Consider the following 20084-nt stretch of genomic DNA (forward strand, 5'->3'; position numbering starts at 1 on the left):
TTACAGGTGCCTCCCACCAGGCCCGGCTAATTTTTTTTTTTTTTTTTTTTTGTATTTTTAGTAGAGACGGGGTTTCACCATGTTGGCCAGGCTGGTCTCAAACTCCTGACCTCAAGTGATCCACCCTCCTCGGCCTCCCAAAGTGCTGGAATTACAGGCATGAGCCACAAAGCCCAGCTAAGACCTTTGATTCTTGATACTCTCCTAACCTTCTTTCATCAAACTCCAAAATGCTAGGATCTATAGATCAAATGAGAACCTCATCCAATCCACCAGTGAAAGCTAAGCTGACCAACCTTGGTGGGTGTTGTGGAGATGAGCTAGCTCACCACCAGCTGGGCCGCTCCTTCCTCCTGGACCCTTGCTTGCAGCTGTGAGTCCAGGTGACCAGGTTCTAAGTCATGGAATCCAAGCAGGAGTGGCGCATGCCATTTCTAAGACCAACCCATAAGAATCCACCATAGTGGTTTTTCGTACCTTTTCTACTTCTGCCAGGGCACAAAGACCTTGGAAACTGTGTGTTGAAGATGGTGAGCCACAAGAAGGAAGGGACCCAGTCCCCTGGATGCCTGCATGGGGGAAAGCCCTCTTTGACCAGAACACATGTTTTGGACTTTACATATGTGAGCGATAAATGTGCAGTATGTGAAGTCACTGAGAACTGGGAACTTATCTCTTAGGCAGGAGGCATTACCATAGCTAATACAGTAGGTATTAGTAGTGGGTATGTCAAATTTGGCCTGGATCAGAAGGCATTCCTTCCCAATGTGAAGGTCAACCACATGGGAATTAAGATGTCTCTTACCCAACTGTTGCAGGCCAACTTCCAATAACAACCGGGTCCGTCATTTTACATCTTACCTTCTATCAGTACCTCAGTGTCCTGCAAAAGTTGCCTGACCCCCGGAAATAAGCCTGCCCACCCCTCTACGTAGGCACTCACACATGTACACCCTATCTTGAAAAAGACATCCTTTCCCTATTTGCAAATAGCATAAGACAGGAGACTAGAACAGATAAGCTAGTTCATTTCCTTGGTTTCAGAAACACCCCCAGGCACTCAGCTCTTGAGTCCCTGGAAGCCAATGTGATGTGGTAGAAAGAACATGGGCTTCTGAGTCACTAAGTGCTCCTTTGAGCAAGTCATAAACAACATAGAGTTCCTGTGAAAATTAAATGGAGGGGCCTCTCACAGCGCCGGGCCCACAGATGAGCTCAATAAGCGTCAGTTCCCGGGAAGCTGCGTGGGGATAACTCCTACCACCTCAAGCTCTAGGTAGCCCAAGCCAAACCAAGGCAGAAATTGATACATTTTCACATAAAAGTTGAGGGTAGCTCATCCTCGCCTTAACCAACTCTCTGCTATGGTAAGACGGCTAAAAACAGATTTTCCACTAAGTCTCTGCCCGGCACCCTCTTAAAGGCACTCTCCAGGGGACCCTTTGTATCTGAATGGCACTGTGTCTGCTGACTTGCTGAAATTAGGCCTTTGGGACTTGATGCCAGTGCAGTAATTAGTCTGGAGGATATAGAGGGATGCTGGGGAAGAGGCATCAAAGTCACAGCCAAGTGAACTTGAAAGGGATTTCTCTATGCCTGTTCACTGTGTGCATGGTACCACACCTGGAGCCCAGGATGACTGCAGAGCCGCCCCACCCAGAGCAGCTCACAACCCAGCTATATCTGGTGGAGTCTTTCCCCTAAAAATCCCCTATGTTTTGTGTGCATTTTTTGTTTTTGTTTGTTTGTTTTTTCAGACAGGATCTCACTCTGTTGCCCAGGTTGGAGAGCAGTGGTACGGTCACGGCTCACTGCAGCCTTGATCTCCTGGGCCAATCCCCCTGTTCTGAAGAACTGTACCATTTGACCTCATTTTTCTCAAACACCCTTAGAAAAAGTTCACTGCTCAACAAAAGTTTATTTTTGATTCTCTGATTTGTGAATTTATCAATATGAAGTCATTCCCCAAAATGCGCACAAATCCAACCACAGTTAGATCTATATTTGCTTTTATGGGAGAAAACAAATAGCACTCTTCTTTCTTCCCCTCACAGCCTAGGTTTCCAAATGAATAGTCCAGCCTTGCAATGTGCACTTCCTCACCTCCCACTCATCCACCGAACCACCACAATCTGGTTTCTCCTCACAGGCCACCCGGTGCATCAAGCCAACGTCACCACCAACTGCTGCTAAATGCAACTGCCACTTATAGGGCCTTATCTTGAGGCCCCATAGAGAGGGCAGACCCCTCTCTACTTGCCCCTGAAAATGAAGGTTCTGGTCTTCACTGTCATGGACTGCAACACTCCTACAGTTCAACCAGTATCTGTGTCCTCATGACTCCCCAGGCTGTACTTGCACCACGCAGCTCCCTGCTGCATTTCAGGCCCTTGCGTCACCAACAATTGGACATTCTCCTCTCACTATCTTATAGACCTCACGTGTGGCCAATTTCCCTTCCAACCCCACCTGTTCCTTCTCCTGCAGCCCCAACCTCAGTGAGCAGCACCATCCTGACTCTGCAGCCAAATCCTTCGAGTCAAATTTCTCTGCCCCTTTTCCCTCATCTTGCAGAGCCAGCCAGTCACCAAGTCCTGCCTCTTCAACAGCCCCATTTGCTGCCTCCCATCCTTCCTAGGAGGGTCAGGTCTCTACCTGCTGTCACCTGGAACTCTCAAAATCTCCTCGTCAATACATTTCCTGCCTCCAGATTCACCTCCCTCCAATCCACCAGCCTAGTCCTCAAACTGTTGCCAGAGAGATCTTTATTTCAAAAATGTGCACTTAGTCAGGTTCCATTCCTGTTCAAAATCCTTCAACAGCTCACTGACAATCTGCAGGGTGAAGTCCAAACATCTTAATGGAGCAAAACAAAAACTACCTTCATGATCCAGCCCTAGCCTGCCCCTCCAGCTTCTCCTCTCATCACTTCCCCGCCCCCTCATACTCTAGACTCAGAAACCATTTGTAATTTCCCGATAAACTCCACTCCGACACACTTCCACCCACATGCCTTTGCTGATGCTGATCCCTCTGTCTGGAATGCCTACCTGGACTATGTTCACCTTGTGAAAGCCCAGTAGTCTTTAGGGCTGAAACATCAAAGGCAGCAGAGTGTCACAGGTCCCAGTTTGGACTCTGGAGTCAGGCAGACTGGTCACCAAACCCAACCCACCATTTACTAGGTGTGTGAGCCTGGAGGAGTTGCCTAACCTCTTTGAACCTCAGTTTCTTCATCCATAAAATGGGTATAATAACAGTCCTGACCCGTTGGGTGACTTCAGGATGAAACACAGTGACGCCTGGCTGGGCTGCATTCTTAGCTGCACTGTTCTTCTTTGAAGCATTATTTTGCCCTCCCTGGGCCCCCTTTTCCACACTGTACTCTGGGGAAGTTTGTGTGACGGTTTTGCACATACTCTTGCACTGATCTACTTGTGGCCCCTCCTGCCTCACCTGACTGTGCGCTCTGAAGCTGAAGGCTGCAAGCCCCAGGGCCTGGTGCCCGTGCCCCTGGCAATGGTGGGTGCTCAATAACCACCACTGGCAGATACAATCAAATCAAGAGTATCACACACAATTCAGGGTGTGTAGTGGCTAGAGTGTGGCTGCCCTTTGTCGACAACCCTGACCTCAGCTACCATGGGCCTCCTCACTGATCTCCCCCTTCCCAACTCACCAGCTTCACCTTTATCCTGTTCATAAAGCTCTCAGGGCTCCCTACAGCCCTTGTACAAATCCAAACCCTCCTGCCAGGCTCAATGGGTTCCCACCCACCATCATGCAGCTCCCTCTTCCTTGTTAGGCTCAATTCCCAAAGGCATTTGGGCTTATCCTGTGGCTGCCCTCATATCAGGTCTCTGCCTTACTTCTCAAACCTCACCCATCCTCTGAAGCCCAGTCAGCTCCATGGTGCTGATTGAAAACCTACTACGAGCTGTGGCCCCTAGGAGCTTCACAGTCTATTCAGGGAATCCAAACAAACTAACAGTTATTGGTAAGAGCTGCCGGGGAGGTGAGTGCCAAGACATGTGGATGCAGAGTTGGAAGATGGAGTGACTCAGCACCTGAGAGAAGCTCCCTGAGAAGGTGGCACCAGGGCAGGATCTTAAGGGATGGGCTGGAGCACTCCACCACCCCATCCCTTACCCACCTGTGTTCTTCTAACTCAGAGTCTATGCCTAAGCTCACCAAACCTGGCTGTTGGGCAGATTCGCCCAGGAAGTCTATGAAAACTCAGTTTCATGGGCCTGTTCCCGAACAGAATCCCTGCAGCCTGAGGTCCAAGAGGAAAAGATATTTTTAATTCCCCAGGGAATTCTGTTGATCAGCCAACTTTGGGAACCACTAGCCACATTCAATTCCATGCATTCAATTTACTGAGAACCTATATTGTGACCAGGGCCTTGCTAGGTGCTGTGGATGCCAAGGGAACAAGATGCTTCTTCCCATCTTCTGAGAAATGGGGGAGACAAAGAGTTCCCACACAGAGGTTACAGACCACGCCATTTGGCTCTTCCTTTAGCTTTGAACCTATCATGTGTTCTGTGCATTAATCTTGTCTGGACAATTTAATATGTAACCTTAAGGAAAGGCAGATTTTTAAATTTATTTTCTATTTTCCACAGTATTCACCCCAGCTCTGGGTTCTCAGTTGGTAATCAATATTTAAGATTCAAATAATTCAGCTTTCTGTATTATGGTATTTTGTAGCTAATTCACTCATTAATGAGCTGTTGGCTGATCTTCATCTTTATAATTCCAGTGCCAATATGGTGCCTGCTCCCAGTAGGTAGTAGATGTTTGTTGAATGAATGAATGCTTACCATAGAAATCTGGCTTGGGAGGGATGGAACTGCTTCCACGGTAGCACCTTTAGAGTTCACTTAAAAGATTTCTAAATTTTTCTTTATTTTTGCTTTCTTTTTTTTTATTATTATACTTTAAGTGCTAGGGTACATGTGCACAATGTGCAGGTTTGTTACATATGTATACATGTGCCATGCTGGTGTGCTGCACCCATTAACTCGTCATTTGCATTAGGTATATCTCCTAATGCTATCCCTTCCCCCTCCCCCACCCCACAACAGGCTCCAGTGTGTGATGTTCCCCTTCCTGTGTTCAAGTGTTCTCACTGTTCAATTCCCACCTATGAGTGAGAACATGTGGTGTTTGGTTTTCTGTCCTTGTGATAGTTTGCTGAGAATGATGGTTTCCAGCTTCATCCATGTCCCTACAAAGGACATGAACTCATCTATTTTTATGGCTGCATAGTATTCCATGGTGTATATGTGCCACATTTTCTTAATCCAGTCTATCATTGATGGACATTTGGGTTGGTTCCAAGTCTTTGCTAGTGTGAATAGTGCCACAATAAACACATGTGTGCATGCGTCTTTATAGCAGCATGATTTATAATCCTTTGGGTATATACCCAGTAATAGGATGGCTGGGTCAAATGGTATTTCTAGTTCTAGATCCTTAAGGAATCGCCACACTGTCTTCCACAGTGGTTGAACTAGTTTACCGTCCCACCAACAGTGTAAAAGTGTTCCTATTTCTCCACATCCTCTCCAGCACCTGTTGCTTCCTGACTTTTTAATGATTGCCATTCTAACTGGTGTAAGATGGTATCTCATTGTGGTTTTGATTTGCATTTCTCTGATGGCCAGTGATGATGAGCATTTTTTCATGTGTCTTTTGGCTGCACAAATGTCTTCTTTTGAGAAGTGTCTGTTCATACCCTTCACCCACTTGTTGATGGGGTTGTTTGTTTTTTTCTTGTAAATTTGTTTGAGTTCTTTGTAGATTCTGGCTATTAGCCCTTTGTCAGATGAGTAGATTGCAAAAATTTTCTCCCATTCTGTAGGTTGCCTATTCACTCTGGTGGTAGTTTCTTTTGCTGTGCAGAAGCTCTTTAGTTTAATTAGATCCCATTTGTCAATTTTGGCTTTTGTTGCCATTGCTTTTGGTGTTTTAGACATGAAGTCCTTGCCCATGCCTATGTCCTGAATGGTATTGCCTAGGTTTTCTTCTAGGGTTTTTATGGTTTTAGGTCTAACATTAAAGTCTTTAATCCATCTTGAATTAATTTTTGTATAAGGTGTAAGGAAGGGATCCAGTTTCAGCTTTCTACATATCGCGATTTCTAAACTTTTCATTTGAATTACAGACCACCAATTTCAGGATTAATTTCCTGATATACAATTACAGAAGCTTTGTTGTTTATATTGTCATTAATGTTATTAACAACACAAATAACACCTTCCTGGTTCTCAGCAGGCTGCTGGCCTCTGAGATACTTGTGCACGCCTTTCATTGTGCCGTCCACCCAACTGGTAGTCCAGCTAGCCATGTCCCTCACCCCAGAGTCTGCACAAGGGCCTATACACTGCGTTCGGCCTTTATAAGCAGGTGTATACACCTGCATGGACAGGTGAGCCCTCCTGAGTCAGAAATAACTAATGGGCTATTCAAAGCCTACCAAAATGTCAACACACTTGGGAAGTCAGGATCTAAGATTTAAATGTAAAATTGCCTGTGCTGCAGACAGGCAGCATGACAGAGGAAAAGCCCCTTTATGAGGTTCCTGGGAGACCTGTCCAAGCATAGGACATTTGGCCAGCTGGGGTTGGCTAGGTATGTAGGGGTTGCCAGCAGAATGACTCCCCCTGCTTTCTCCAGGGCCAGCATTCCCAGTAGTTCATTGTTGCTATTGATGTTTGTTTGTTTTAAGCCCTGAAAACAGGACTCGTCATCTTGAGGTGATGTGGATTAAACATCATCTGTCTTTCCAGGCCCTGGCCTAGAAGATACCTTTATCGGGTAACTTCCTTTACGCCAAACACCAAAGGGGTCTTTTCTGAAGTGCATGCTGGGTCCTGATAGCATGCAGGCCACATAGTCTGAGGCCTGTTCACTTCCATTTTGTTCTGCTGGAAAACAGAAGGATTTCCTTGCTGGTCATTCATTCAACACTGATTACCATGTGCCAGGCGATGTGCTACATGAACCCAGCTCGACAGTTCTTAGGTACAACCTCAGGAGAGTGAACAGACCAGAAACTGGCAAGGTGAGACAGTTCTAAGAAAGGATTCCTTCCTTCATCAGGATGCGGCCTGAGAGGAGCTCTCTGCCCACGGAAAATATGCTGCTATCAGGAGGCATTTCAGACATCTGAACAGAAGTGAAAGATCAGGACAGTTTTGACCCAGTCCTTTACTATACAGAGGAACTGAAGTCTCTCGGGAACTTCTCCCCAGATGTCTATAAAGCCAAGTAAGGTTACAGATGGCAAATACAGAAATGCCTGTCTGAGAAGACAGGGTAGAACCAGTCCCTAATGTACACTCAGTTGCTGAACTAACTGGAGGAGGTTATTGGTCTGACAGGTTGTATTTCACCTCCCTGAACTAGGTGCACAAGCATTGAGGTTTGAAAGTCCTATAACATTTGCCTACTTGGTAATGGCTCGGAGGCTGCAGAACCATTGCAATGTATGCTTGTGAGCAATTCGCTACATTGAGAGCAACGCAGACCTGTGTGGGACAGTCTCGGGGAAGAACGCTGCCTCTCCAGGCCACACTCAGAGGCCACATTCCTGAGAGCTCAGAGAGGCTGAGTCATAGGTTCCAGGGCCCAGAAAGGGCCTTGATCATTCAGGGGGTCAAAATGTCCCTCACTAGCCCCAAACTCCAACATCCAGAAGCCCCAAAGGAGGGGAGCCCCGAAGGTATGGCCCTGCTAGTGACTTTTCCCTGGTGGGAGGGAGACAGCCACCCATCATCCTGATGAATACATTTCTCTTGGCTGAATAAAGACATTGGACTCTTTCCTTGGTATTTGGTCTCATGCTCTGAAAAACATGTTTACTAAAATAAGCCCCAACTGTTCCAAAAAAGATTTTTTTCTTTTCTCATAAAGATACAAAACCCACGGGCAGCAGATAGGGACTGTTGATACAAGACCAAGAAGTCTTAGACTCCAAATCACTCTCTGGTTTATTGGTCTGCTCCTCTCCACAGAAGACAATTCAGGCTCAAAGTTCAATTTTTGAAACTCATTTCCTGGGGCTGACCTCAGCAAGGTATTCATTAAAGTGGGGGTGTGCAGGAACAACCACGCCCAGGAGACAAGAGTTCCTGGAGCTCTCTCTCTCTCTTTCCCTCTCTCTCTCCGCCATTATTCTTTCCACTCTAATGATCTGATATTTTTTAAAATTCTGGCTCACCCTCATGACAAATAATCTACTTCCTGGATACTTTTGCCTTGCAAATGTCATCCTTAAAAACAACTATATTTTTTGTTGGTCTTTATTTTTAAGTAGCTTTCTCATCCCAGAGCCGCAGCTCCTGCAAAAATATTGTGTGACCCTGTCTGGAATGCAAAACGATCCCTGGAGAGTCAATCTGCGCAGGAACTCACAAGGGTGTTTGCTATCAGCTTGTCTGGCAAGAGGAATCTGAGACATTTTAAATATGAACTGTTGGTGTGGCCCGTCCCACCCCATTCACTTTGCCCCATCAATAATCACTTCCATTGGTGTGTGAGACACAAAATGCAGAAAACGGACACAAACTCTCTGAAAATGAGCCCCCAGCAGAAGTTCCTTTCTCTATATGGAAACATCCATCAGACAGCTGGAGAATTCATATTTGGAGAAGCTTTTCTGGTCTCTGCTGATGTTTCTTTCAATGAATCTCACCTAGCAGCAAGTGTTTTGCAAAGCCCTTGACAGTCTACTTCTGAACTCCCCTCCTCTCCTACTTCAGAGCTTATCTCTCAACTGAATGTCTCATTCCTTGCACCCTCAGCTAAGAAAAAAGCATGCACACTACTCCTCCTTACTTCCAAACACCAAATCAGGCCCTTTCACACCACCACCCAGTTTCCTTGGAGAACTGTCTGCTTCCTTTTCTGCCTGGCAACCTCCTGATCATCCTTCAGTACCCAAGTCTCACAGCCCCTCCTTGGTGCAGTCTTCCCTGTGTGCTGCTGTCTTCTCAGTGCTTCCAGAGCGATAAGGGAGCTATGACTGTCATCATATACATCTGTGCCACCACCAGGCTAGGCCACAAGTCCTAGGAGTAAAGGGACTAGGTCTTACTCACTTTTGCATCCCAAGAACCAAGCCCAGGACCTGGCATTTGGAAGTCCTATAATAAATGTTTGACGCTTCAGTCAATGCCTTGCCTATTTTTCCCCAGCCCTCCCTTCTGTGTGCAGAGAGCCATGTGAAATGTGGAACCAGGAAGAGCTTTAGAGTCATATACCTTGTGTTCGAGTCCTGGCCCTTGTGGGCATAGACAAGTTATTTAACCTGTAACTGTCTCAATTTTCTCCTCAATACAACAGGCAGCCATGCCTGTCTCTCAGAGAGCTGCTATGAGGAAAAACAAGGTAATATATGTAAACCTAGTGCTTGCCCATTGCAAAGTGCTCAAGATGCATTTCCTTGAGCTCAGCAGGAAGTGTTGGGCCAAATGGAGTTCTACAGAAAAAGTGAGTGGTTTCCACTCTGGTTTATGTGCCATCAGCATAGTGCTGGGATGGCCAGCCTCTGACCGAAAAAGCCCCTCTCAGAGCAAGCAACAGTATAATCCATGCCCTTTGCTGGAGCTTCTCACAAGGCCTGCTTAGCAACAACGCTCATGTGATTTTGATTTGAATGGCAAACTCACAAGAGGGTACTCCTGCTAAGGCTGGGCCATCTCTTATAGCCTTCATTTCCTGTCTTGAATTAATCTTTCACCCCAAGACACATCATAAAACAGAATAGCGGCAACTCAACAGTGTTAAGTCACTAAGTACAAATCAAAACAGCCTACACATGAGAAGCCTCAACCTCTCCATGCTGTTGCACCCAGGTTTTATTAGGCCTTGATAAACAATGAGGTAGGAGCAGTGGGGGCCCTGCTAACACCTTAGACATTCAAGTGCAGGGTGGAGGAGAAAAGAGGAAGACACGGTGGCTGAACCCACATGAGGAGGCAACATGGAACTGCAGAGAGAGCCACTTGCTGGGAATCAGGAGACTTAGCTTCTCTCACTTCTACCATCAGCTTGCTCTATGGGTGTGCTTGAGTCATGTCTCTGGGCCTCAGTTTCTTTACTAATAAATGGGAGAAGTGGATTAAAGTATCTGTCGTTCTTTTCAGCTTTAATACTTTACAATTGTAAATGTTAGAGACAAATCCACCTTCCCTAGCCTTTCTCCTTTTCATATTGGTTGTCCATCTGAGGTATCTCTCATCTCTCACTGAGCAACCTTCTACCAATGCTATTCCCTTTATTTCTCCAAAGTGTCTGGTCACCCCTGATCACAAGGGTTGGCCAACTTGGGGCCATATTCTTAAGCACATATTGACTACCCTCTGATCAAAAATTCAGTACAATCCAGGTACCCTGGGGCATCAAGGACTTGAAAATCCCAACAACCTTTAATCCCATTTTCCTCTGATACCAACCAACTTGCACTCCTTAGATCGGTAAGAATCTCACAAGGTTAGAATTTTCTCCCATGCTTCTTGGCAGAAGAGTAGGGCAACAACAGGGGGTCCTTATCTGCACTCTGGCATAACTCAGGGTGGCGCAGGGGAGAGATGGCAAAGCTACAAAGATCAGGATGAAAGTGCTTACAGAAGCAAGCTCTGACCGCATGAGGAGGAGGTGACCTGGAGGAGAAGACAGTGCTAATCACAAGGACAAACTGAGAGAGGCACCGAGGACCAGGACCACAGAAGTCAAGGAGACTTCTTTGAGATACCACCAAACCTCCACCCCTCCCTGAATTCCTGAATAAGAAATCTGAAGGCAGCTGAGGTTCTGTGACTTGCCCAAGGCCACATAGCTAAGCTGTGGACAGTCAACACTAGAACATGGGTCTCTTGGTCTCAGCCCACTCTTATTTCTACTCTATTCTGTTGACCTCAAGAGTCTAACAAGGCCAGCTGGATCCCTTGCAGACTCTAAGAAAGATGACCCAAGTGTCACTTAGGGAAAAAGCAGACCCAGCAGATATTTTGATAACTGCCTCCCGGAGCCCATGAATTCTTTCCCATCTTGACATGGTTTTCTTCTTGTTTCTCCAGCCCTTGCCACAAAATATGGAAAAGTTCAGAGGTCAGTGAGAAGGAAGAGGTAGGCTCCTCTAACCCTACAGAACCCTGCATATCTAAGAGGGACACACCTGTCCCTCTTCCTCAGTCTAGAGAAGGTTGGTGGGGGAAGGGTAGAAGGAGGAGATGAGTGAACTGCCTGGAAGGCTGATATGTTTAGGCCACAGGTATTATTCATGGGCAATTAGATGGGTCACTGAAGGTCTGTGACAACAAACAGTAGGATCTGCTTCTGCCAAGGACCTCTCATAGAGCAATATCTAACATAGCACCTCAACGTCAGGAGGAGGAAGCTCCGAGTAAAAGTCAAGGAATTAATTATTCAGTGTGCATGACCTAGCTCCCAGAGGTAAGGCTGGGTGAGAAAAGAGCTCACCAGTTCCTTATCATGGCAAGAAACTCAAATATTCCACAGGGTAGTGTTCTCTTTGCTGCCAAAGAGGGTCCACTTATGGTTAAGAGTGGCCAAAAAAAAAAAAGAGCCAAAGTTCACTCATTCCACAAGTGTTTATTGAGCTCCTTTTATGTCTCAGGCCCTCCAGGGATTTACTATGGTTGGAGTTTAGCAGAGGAGAGACATCACGGAATTTATAAACAGTAGGACTGGGCCATGTCCCAGCTCAGCCCTTAGACAGCTGCATTGCCTTGGGCAGGTTACAGCCTGCCTAAGGCAAATTTCTCATCTGTAAAATGGGAGAAGTCCACCTGCTTGATCGTGAAGATGAAATGACCTTTAAAAAACATAAAGTGCAAAGAAATATGAAGTGTAAACAATAATGATACAACATGACACACTTCCCCTGCCCTAGAGAAGTGTATAATTTGGGAATGCTTTGGAAAATAATCCAAGGTACCTATTTGGCAAGCATCACATTCTCTGTAATTTGGGGAAATTTTATGTTTCACCCTGTCAGTGGAGATGAAGCTGGCAGACAGTCCCTGTCCTCAAGTCCAGGAAGTTGCAAGAAAAGGTGGAATGAACACAGAAGAGTAGCCAGGACCCACCTGGCCCTGGGTCAAGCCTGGATTGAATGGATGAGCCAGGAGGGACCCAAGATTCCAAGGGGAAGAGAGAACAACAGCACACGTGTTCAATCAGAAATAGAACAAAACAAAAATTCATTTGAGGGCAATAGGATTGAGCCAGCCAGAATTGCTCACACTCCCCTCCCCACACATTTCAGACAACATTGGAATTCACTGTTCATTGCCCGACCCTCCTCTGTGGACAAACTCTGTATTCTGTTTCTCCAGAGAAGGGACAGTTTCTCAGGCTGTGGCAGACTGGCCAATCAGCTCTTTGCCTGGGTCTTTCCCCAGATACTAAGAATGAGAACTCCTGGAGCAGCTTTCCCTGAGGTCCAGTCAACCCCTTGTCACCCTGCCATTCAGGACTCCCGTGGACTCCTCACCCCACAAGATCCCTCAGTGCCCACCAGGCCAGCTGCCAAATGCCCTGACACACACGCTGGCTGCCCCTCTGCCGGGGCCTCCACCCATGCCCCAGCTTCTTGGATTGGGCCCTGATGCTCTCCCCTCACCCTCACCTTCATCCTCCCTCCTCCCACAACTAAACTGAGCCTCTTCAAGGCCCTGCCAAGGCTCACATGTCCAGGGAAGCTCCCGGAGAGAAGGGAGAGTTTTATTCATCCGTATGTTCCCTCTAACTCATGGCTTTCTGTAAGTTCTTCACCCTCCTGTAAACACAGATTTATGGTCCCAACATGTTCTCTGATTGCTGAATACAGGAGCAGGGCAGAGGAGGAGGGAGGAGGGGTGCCAAAACGCCAGACAGGAAGTCCAGGGCCTGCGTTTCAATTCTCCATTGGACACCAGTGAGTCCTGTCACCTTGAGAAAGTATCTTCAGGCCAGGCCTCAATCTCCCTGTTTGGCAATGAGGGGTTTACTCTAAACAATCTCTCTAATTATAAGGTTACAGAAACCAGGCTAGCCTGGGACACAGAAAACATGAGTCCTGGGCGCTTATTAGCCTACTACCTGTGGCAGGCTATCTGACTCCTCAGACCCCAGCCTCCATGTCTATAAAATAAACAAGGATAATATGACCACCCCACCCAGGGCACAAAGGTTCCCATAGGACACTGTCTGTGATGAAGCTTTGTGGACCATAAAGCCCTGATCAAACCTCAGGGTTGTGACTCCTTGAGTCCACAAACAGCTGTTGGTCACCTGTGATGTGCCTGGTACTGTGCCTGCTGGGAATTGCTGCCTGGCTCAGACAGGAAGGCTGGAGTCTGGTTCCTTGCCCTCGAGGCTCCCACAGCCGGTAGGTGGGGCAAGCAGGTGAACAAACCTTAACTCAGTGGTGTATCTGAGGCAAAAACACAGCACTAGGGGAGTACAGAGGAGGCGGTGCTGACTCAGAGGGAACAGCGTGCCCTGGGCACGGCAAGCTGCCCCAGGATGGTGGCAACATCCCACACTTTCCTAAGCCTAGGACCAGCCCCCAGGAGCTACTCCATGGTAAACAAGATCCACCACTGTGACTTACTCACTGGATTCTCAGGCATCACAGTGGTTAAAGTCTTCTCTTTCTGGGATGAGACACACACGGGTTGCCATGTTCCTTTAAAAACAAGAGCCCAACAATTAATGTCAGTGACATCATCGTAGCTTACGCTTCCTTTCTAGTCTCCTCCAAGAGGTCACGCATGCTTGTTCACTTTGCCTTGTGGGACACTTCACCCAGCAAGAGGAAATGGACAGAGAATCCCTGCCTGGCCTCCACCAAGTTTTGCACGTGAAGAAAGGAATAGCAAGATGGCTAAACAAATTCTATTGCTGGCTGCAGTCAGGGCACCCTAAGGGCTTATCAGATCTCTACACAAAGACTTTGCTGAGGAGTAGGAGGGATCCGGAAAACAATGCTTTATTCGCTGCTTTAGTAAAAACAGAAAGTGTCAGAATTTCTAAGTGTGAGACACAATGAAAGTAAATCAAGCAGGTGTAAAACTTGATAACAAGTCCCCAGTGTGAAACAGGTCCCATTTTCTAACACTGAGTAAACTAGGGAGTTATGAAAGTGCACCAGCTGATCATGGCTGAGTTTCCTAAACCAATTTTTCTCTTGGCTTCCAGTGACGACCCACATTATTTCATGACATCCTATTGCTTCTGCAGAAAATTCCTCTGCACCTGTTTGGAAAACGAAGCCCAGAGTTACAAAATATTTCTAATGATTTACTTCCACATTAAAAAATAAATTAAAATATTTAAGAGGTAACCTCAAAGGGACAAAAACTAACACAGGTGTGAAATTTGACATCTATAAGAGGCAATATTCATACTCCAGGGAGGTATACGCACACTTTGCTCAACAGAGTGGTGCCCCCCCCAACACACACTCACACACACACACTCTCACTCTCTCTCTAGCACACAAAGAGCACACATCATTAGAGTGCTGGGAGATGGGACTCACTGTTCAGAATTCTCAGCCTGTTAATGGGAGAGAGCCTATGAAGTGCTATGTACTGGCCACACATGGAACCATCAAGGGTGGAGACTAGACCTGCTTTATCTCAGTGGCTCCTCACAGACAGCAAACAGAGGCTTACAGAACAGATGGCACTTGCCAAGGCCCTACAGCAAAGCAGGATTGGAGCCCAGGACTGGCTGCCCCTGTGCTCATGGTCTTTCCCACCAAGCTGAGGGAAAGGTGTACTGGACATCAACTCTGATCGTAGCCCTGGTGGGCCCACACACCGGGCGAGCCTGGCAAGCTCCAAGGGCGGCCACCTGGGCAGAAGCGGCAGCCCTGCCCGCCCGTCATCATCATTACCAAGCCCACACCCCTCGAGGCCTGTGCCAGCTGACAAACAGGCTGGCCTGCCTGGGCCACATTCTATCAGCCTGTGCGGCAGGCTCTGTGCTGCTGCTTCCAGCCAGAAGTCAAAGCGGCTAGAGGCCTTGACTTGTCTGCCCCCTGCTTCTCAAGGGGAGCTTCTGGGAGCTGTTGGTGGGGAGCTGGACATCCTGGTACAGAATTCCATCATTGGTCCAACCAGAGTTTCAGAAGCCAGGGACCCTGCCATGCTCTCTAGATCTCAGGAACAGAAGTCCCTACCCACCCTAGGGCATTACGGAGACCAGCAGCAGGGACACGGGGTTCTTTAAGGTTCCGCTTAGGCTGTCTTCATGGTAGGTTGGAGGCAGGTATGACTGGACCAGGCTACAAGGGCTGACCACTGGTCAGATGCTCACAGAGGCCTGGGCACACTGTGTCCAGCCACTCAAAGGACCAACTTGTACCCTTTGACCAACAGCCAAATACACTTGAGCTCCCTGTAATACCAACAAATTAGAAGGTCCTAGAGCCCAATACCTTCTGGCCTTTGAGGGTCAGGGCCTCTGTTCCCTCATCTGTAAAATGAGGAGCTTGATACAATTGGTGATTTGCTCACCTAGGACCCCATTCAGCTGCCCCCCTCCAGGTACTCTGACTTTTAGAGACACCGACAAAACTACTTAGTTGTTATAAGAGGGAGGGATTAACCTGTGTACAGGTATTGCCTTGGGTAGTTAACACTGCTACCTCAGCTAATCCTCCCAGCAACCCTGTAAGACAGGTAGTAGTACAGTATCATTACAGAGGGGGAAACTGAGGCATGGCACAGCAAAGTGCCTCACCCAAAGTCTCGATTAGCAGAGACCACAGCAGCCCTGGGACTCCCGATGGAGCTGGCCGGAGTCCACGCCCATGCTCCTTCCCTGACACTATATTTTCCTCTGTAATCAACCAGAATGAAGAAATGCTGTCTCTCCTTGGACTTGCCATCAGGCCAGTGCCAAGCAAAGAAGCACGAGGTCTCTGGTCCCTCGTGGGCCTGATTTGGGTGATACAGGGAAGGTTTCCTGTGAGATTGAGTGGGACATGACAGGTCCAAGTGACAGGAACTCCGGGAACCTTCCTCTTGGATGTTTTCTGAGTCTAAGCTCTTCCCTGAGGGACCCCAGCACTTGGACAGGGCCTGGAGCCTCCAGGCACTCAGTAAATATTTGTTTAATGAAGAAATGAATAAACTCAGAGTTTCAATGCACTAAAGACTTGTTCAAGAACCATCTGGTGTAGGTCAGTGTGAGATACATCAAGACCAGCTCAAACCTCACAGCCGACCCCTCAGCAGCATGCAGCAGGTAGGGGTCTCCACATCCCAGCCCCTCCCCAGACTGCGGACAAAGACTCAGGTGCTGAGCCAAACCAGGGGAGCTTCAGACAGAGCAAGAGAAGTGTCTAAATGCGCAGGCTACCCAGTGAGGCAGTTAAGAACTTGGGCCCCACGATCAGGCAAACCAAGGGTCCTATCCCAGCTCTGTCACTTTAAATTAGTTGGGTGGCCCTAGGCAAATCACATCATCTCTGTGAGACTCAATTTCTTATTTTAAAATGTGGATGATGTTAGTACCCACTTCATAGGGCTTCTCTGAGGAGTAAATGAGATAATGCTATAAAGGACTTAGCCCATTGCTTGCTCAGAGCAGGTGCTTGGAGGTGATGTCTGTTATTGTCTGCATCAGAGTGGGTGGGTAACGGCACTTCTGGAGCCCTCTGCTTGGGTTCAGTTCCAGCTCTCCTCCTAACTAGCTATGTGACTTTGGGCAAACTGCTTAACCTGTCTCTACCTCAGTTTCCTGGTATGTAAAATGGGTTGACTGTGAAGATTAAATGAGTTATGCAGGTAAAGAGCTTAGAATGTGTCTTGCATAAAGTAACTCAAGAAAAGTGAGTATTATACTTAATTATTAATATTACTAGTATTCTTCTCTCTGTGTCTCTCTCCTGATAACAGACTCCACCCCATCTCCCACTCTCCAGCCAAAAAGGGGAATATAGGACTCAAGGTAGGCTCATGGGAGTATCTTTTCTCCTTAGCAAGGGTACATGGGGTGTGCACACGCTCCAGGCCAGGCCAAATTCCAATCTGAAAACTCCTGGGGAAGGCCTGGTCCTCTTAGGTTGGCGGCAGGGCTGTGTGGGGTCAGCTGGGAGCTGCCTGCAGCCATAGTGCACTGAACAGAGGACTCTGGTCTGGGGATGCTGGAGGTCACATGCTATCTTCCTGGGGCTTGATTCTTCTGCACCTCTTTTGAATCTTTGAGCCTCCTCGAAACCTTCCAATGTATCCTTTTTAATTTAATTTTTTTTTTTTTTTTTTTTGTAGAGACAAGCCCTTGCTATGTTGACTATGCTGATCTTGAACTGTTGGCCTTGAGTGTTCCTCCAGCCTCAGCCTCCCAAAGTGTTGGTATGAGAGGCATGAGCTATGCATCCCATTTTTGCTTAAGCTCATTCAAGTTTGGTTCCTGTGCCTTGAAACCAAAAAACTCCCAATAACAGCCCTCAACAAGTGCCTGCTTTATCATCACCAAATCCCACCCAGGAAGAAAAGCCAGCTGCACACCCAGTGAGACCCAGGCAGCCAAGGGAGAGCAAATAGGTACAGCAAGGTATCTACAGACTGAAGTGAGGGGAGGCCACTGCAAGCCCCTGGACCAGGGCCCTTCCTGGGAGAAGAAGGTACCGAAACTAACAGCCAGCAGCCCAGCCCTGTGCTTCCTGGTTGAGAACGGAGCCTCAGACCCAGCCCTGGAGCCATGCCCATTATGAGAGGGGAAGAAGAGAAAGAAGGAAGCTAAAGCTGATTTTCATTGACTTTGACGTGGTGCAGAAAAAAAATCCAGATAGCTATTTAAAACAACTCTTTTTAAAGGAAGAAGTAAGGGAGAAAGTGGGGAGCATGGATAAGGGAAGAAAACTTGCCTTGTTTGAGTACTTAAATGTGCCATGCACTGTTGGTCACACTCATTGAATTGTATGATCTTGTCTAACCTTCAATGGAACACTGGGAACTGGATGATCATCCAGCCCATTTTCCAGGTGAAGAAACTGAGGCTCATAAATGTCAATAACTAACTCGCCAAGGTCATGCCACTAGTGCCTCCTGCCTGTTCCACCCAATGCACGCCACCTCCTCAGGTACACTCTGATTTCAATGGAGCCTGAGGTCTTTTCCTCACACATCCCATTTCTACTGTCACTCACATCTGTGCTCAGATCCCTCAGAGGTGATGGCAATGTCCTGCTGCTCCTTTATTCATAACTACTCAGAGGAAAGGGCAGCCCTGAGACACAGACAGGAGAGGCAGTATCTTGACAGCTCAGGTGCATCCTTGGGCAAGTTTCCTTTTTGAGACGTTAGTTATTTCAATCTCAAAGAGCTCTAGTGTGATTTTACTGGATGGCATGTATCAGTGGGTTTCCTGCTCTTGAGGGCAAGATTTGCCTATGCCTGATAACCAGCCAACAGGCTGTAAAACATCATCTCCTTTGCATGTTTTTTGTTTTACTTTTGTTTTTTTCTCAGTCACCTGTCCCAAGAGATTCTGACTTAATAGGGACGACTATAGTGCCTGACACATAGCATTGTGCTAAACAATATTATCTTTGCTTGTCTCACTTACTCACTACTTTCTGGACCAGCACCCAAAGATGATCTATTCCCGTATCCCATGCCTACTAATAGCATGGTTTTAATTCCCTTCAGGAAAGGAAGCTGCACCTTCAGGTGTGTTTTTAAAGGGTTTTAAATGGAAAAAAATGGCCGGGCACAGTGGCTTACACCTGTAATCCCAGCACTTTGGGAGCCCGAGGCAGGCAGATTGCTTGAGGTCAGGAGTTCAAGACCAGCCTGACCGACATAGTGAAACCCCATCTCTACTGAAAATACAAAAATTAGCCAGGTGTGGTGGCACATGCCTGTAATCCCAGCTACTCGGGAGGCTGAGGCACAAGAACCGCTTGAACCCAGGAGGCAGAAGCTGCAGTGAGCCGAGATGGTGCCACTGCATTCCAGCCTGGGTGACAGAGCAAGACTCTTTCTCAAAAATAAAATAAATAGTATAAAATATAAAGAAACAGAAAAAAAATCCATGGCCTGGTAGCAAAAACTAAGAACCAAAATATGCTGACAACTGCCCACCTCTCCTGCAGCACGGGCCACGAGATGAACACACAAATGAGCACAGGCAAGCGCCTTCTCCCACAAGCCCCAGGGAACCCAGCACCGAGGTCTGCATGGGCATAAATTAAATAACCAGTGGAGTAAGGAGTAAAGACACAAGCATCAGTTGGTACAAAAGAAGACACAGCCAAGATGGAAGTGGTAGCTTCTAGCATTTGCTAGAGAATTAAACTGGGAACTATGATCTGGAATGACATGAAAATCTTCCTGACCACAATCATGTCAAGAAGAAAAGCCCTTGGCAGGGCCTTGGCTCTATCTGTGGGTATAGGGAAGATCAATAAGCCATCCCAAGCAGGAAGCCTCACCTGCTGACCCTCACAGGACACAGGCTTCATAATGCCACACTGCCCAGCGCCCAGCTGGCAGCTAATGGCTATTCTCTTTGTTTTCCAGCTGCCAGCTTCAGACAGTGGTTGCCCCAGTCATGGGGGATTATCCAGGCGGGTATTTCCCTTACTTTTCTTTTTCTTTTCATAACTTTATTCTCTGCTATTTAAAAAATAAAAAGGAACCGTCTCATTTTCCCTGAGGGCATGATTTGGTTTCACTCCTGGGTGAGATACGGTGCCACACAGCATAGCACTGCCTGGTGTTGGAGTGGCATGCAGTACACTAGCAGGGATCCATGGGCAACTTGGACCAGATAGAAATCTGAAAGAGAGTGGAATGTTCAAGGGGTCGCATTTCCTGCACTCCCGCTGCAAACCTGGTTTCCCTTAAACCAGCCAGGAAAGATTATTCAACCAGCATTTGCTGAGTGCCCTGGCTGGGACTGCGAGGAACACTAAAAAACATGGGAAACAGGGGCCAGGACTCAGGAAGCAGAGGTGGTAGAAGGATGGGTGTTGCCTCAGAGCAGCCCACCCCTAGGCTTGGATCCCTGCCTTGCTGCCTGTCTGTTGTGCGACCTCAAGCAAGTCA

General features: G+C 47.4%; 1 protein-coding gene across 24 annotated transcripts in view; it reads right to left on the reverse strand.

Moving 5' to 3' along the window:
* The window catches only part of MICAL2 (microtubule associated monooxygenase, calponin and LIM domain containing 2), a 244390-nt gene that overhangs the window by 203183 nt on the left and 21123 nt on the right, over positions 1 to 20084 (reverse strand). For 9 of the 24 annotated variants that reach the window (XR_008492247.2, XR_008492244.2, XM_054437600.2 and 6 more), the window contains exon 2: positions 13635 to 13705. The exons of 7 other annotated variants lie outside the window; for them this stretch is intronic. The gene's annotated coding sequence lies outside the window, so the exon portion shown is untranslated. Of the gene's footprint in view, positions 1 to 13630; positions 13706 to 20084 lie in introns of all 24 variants that reach the window. 8 more of the 24 variants (XR_008492248.2, XR_008492245.2, XM_063671139.1 and 5 more) reach the window with 1 other exon arrangement.

Source organism: Pongo pygmaeus, chromosome 9 (genome assembly GCF_028885625.2).
Source record: "Pongo pygmaeus isolate AG05252 chromosome 9, NHGRI_mPonPyg2-v2.0_pri, whole genome shotgun sequence".
Lineage (NCBI taxonomy): Eukaryota > Metazoa > Chordata > Mammalia > Primates > Hominidae > Pongo > Pongo pygmaeus.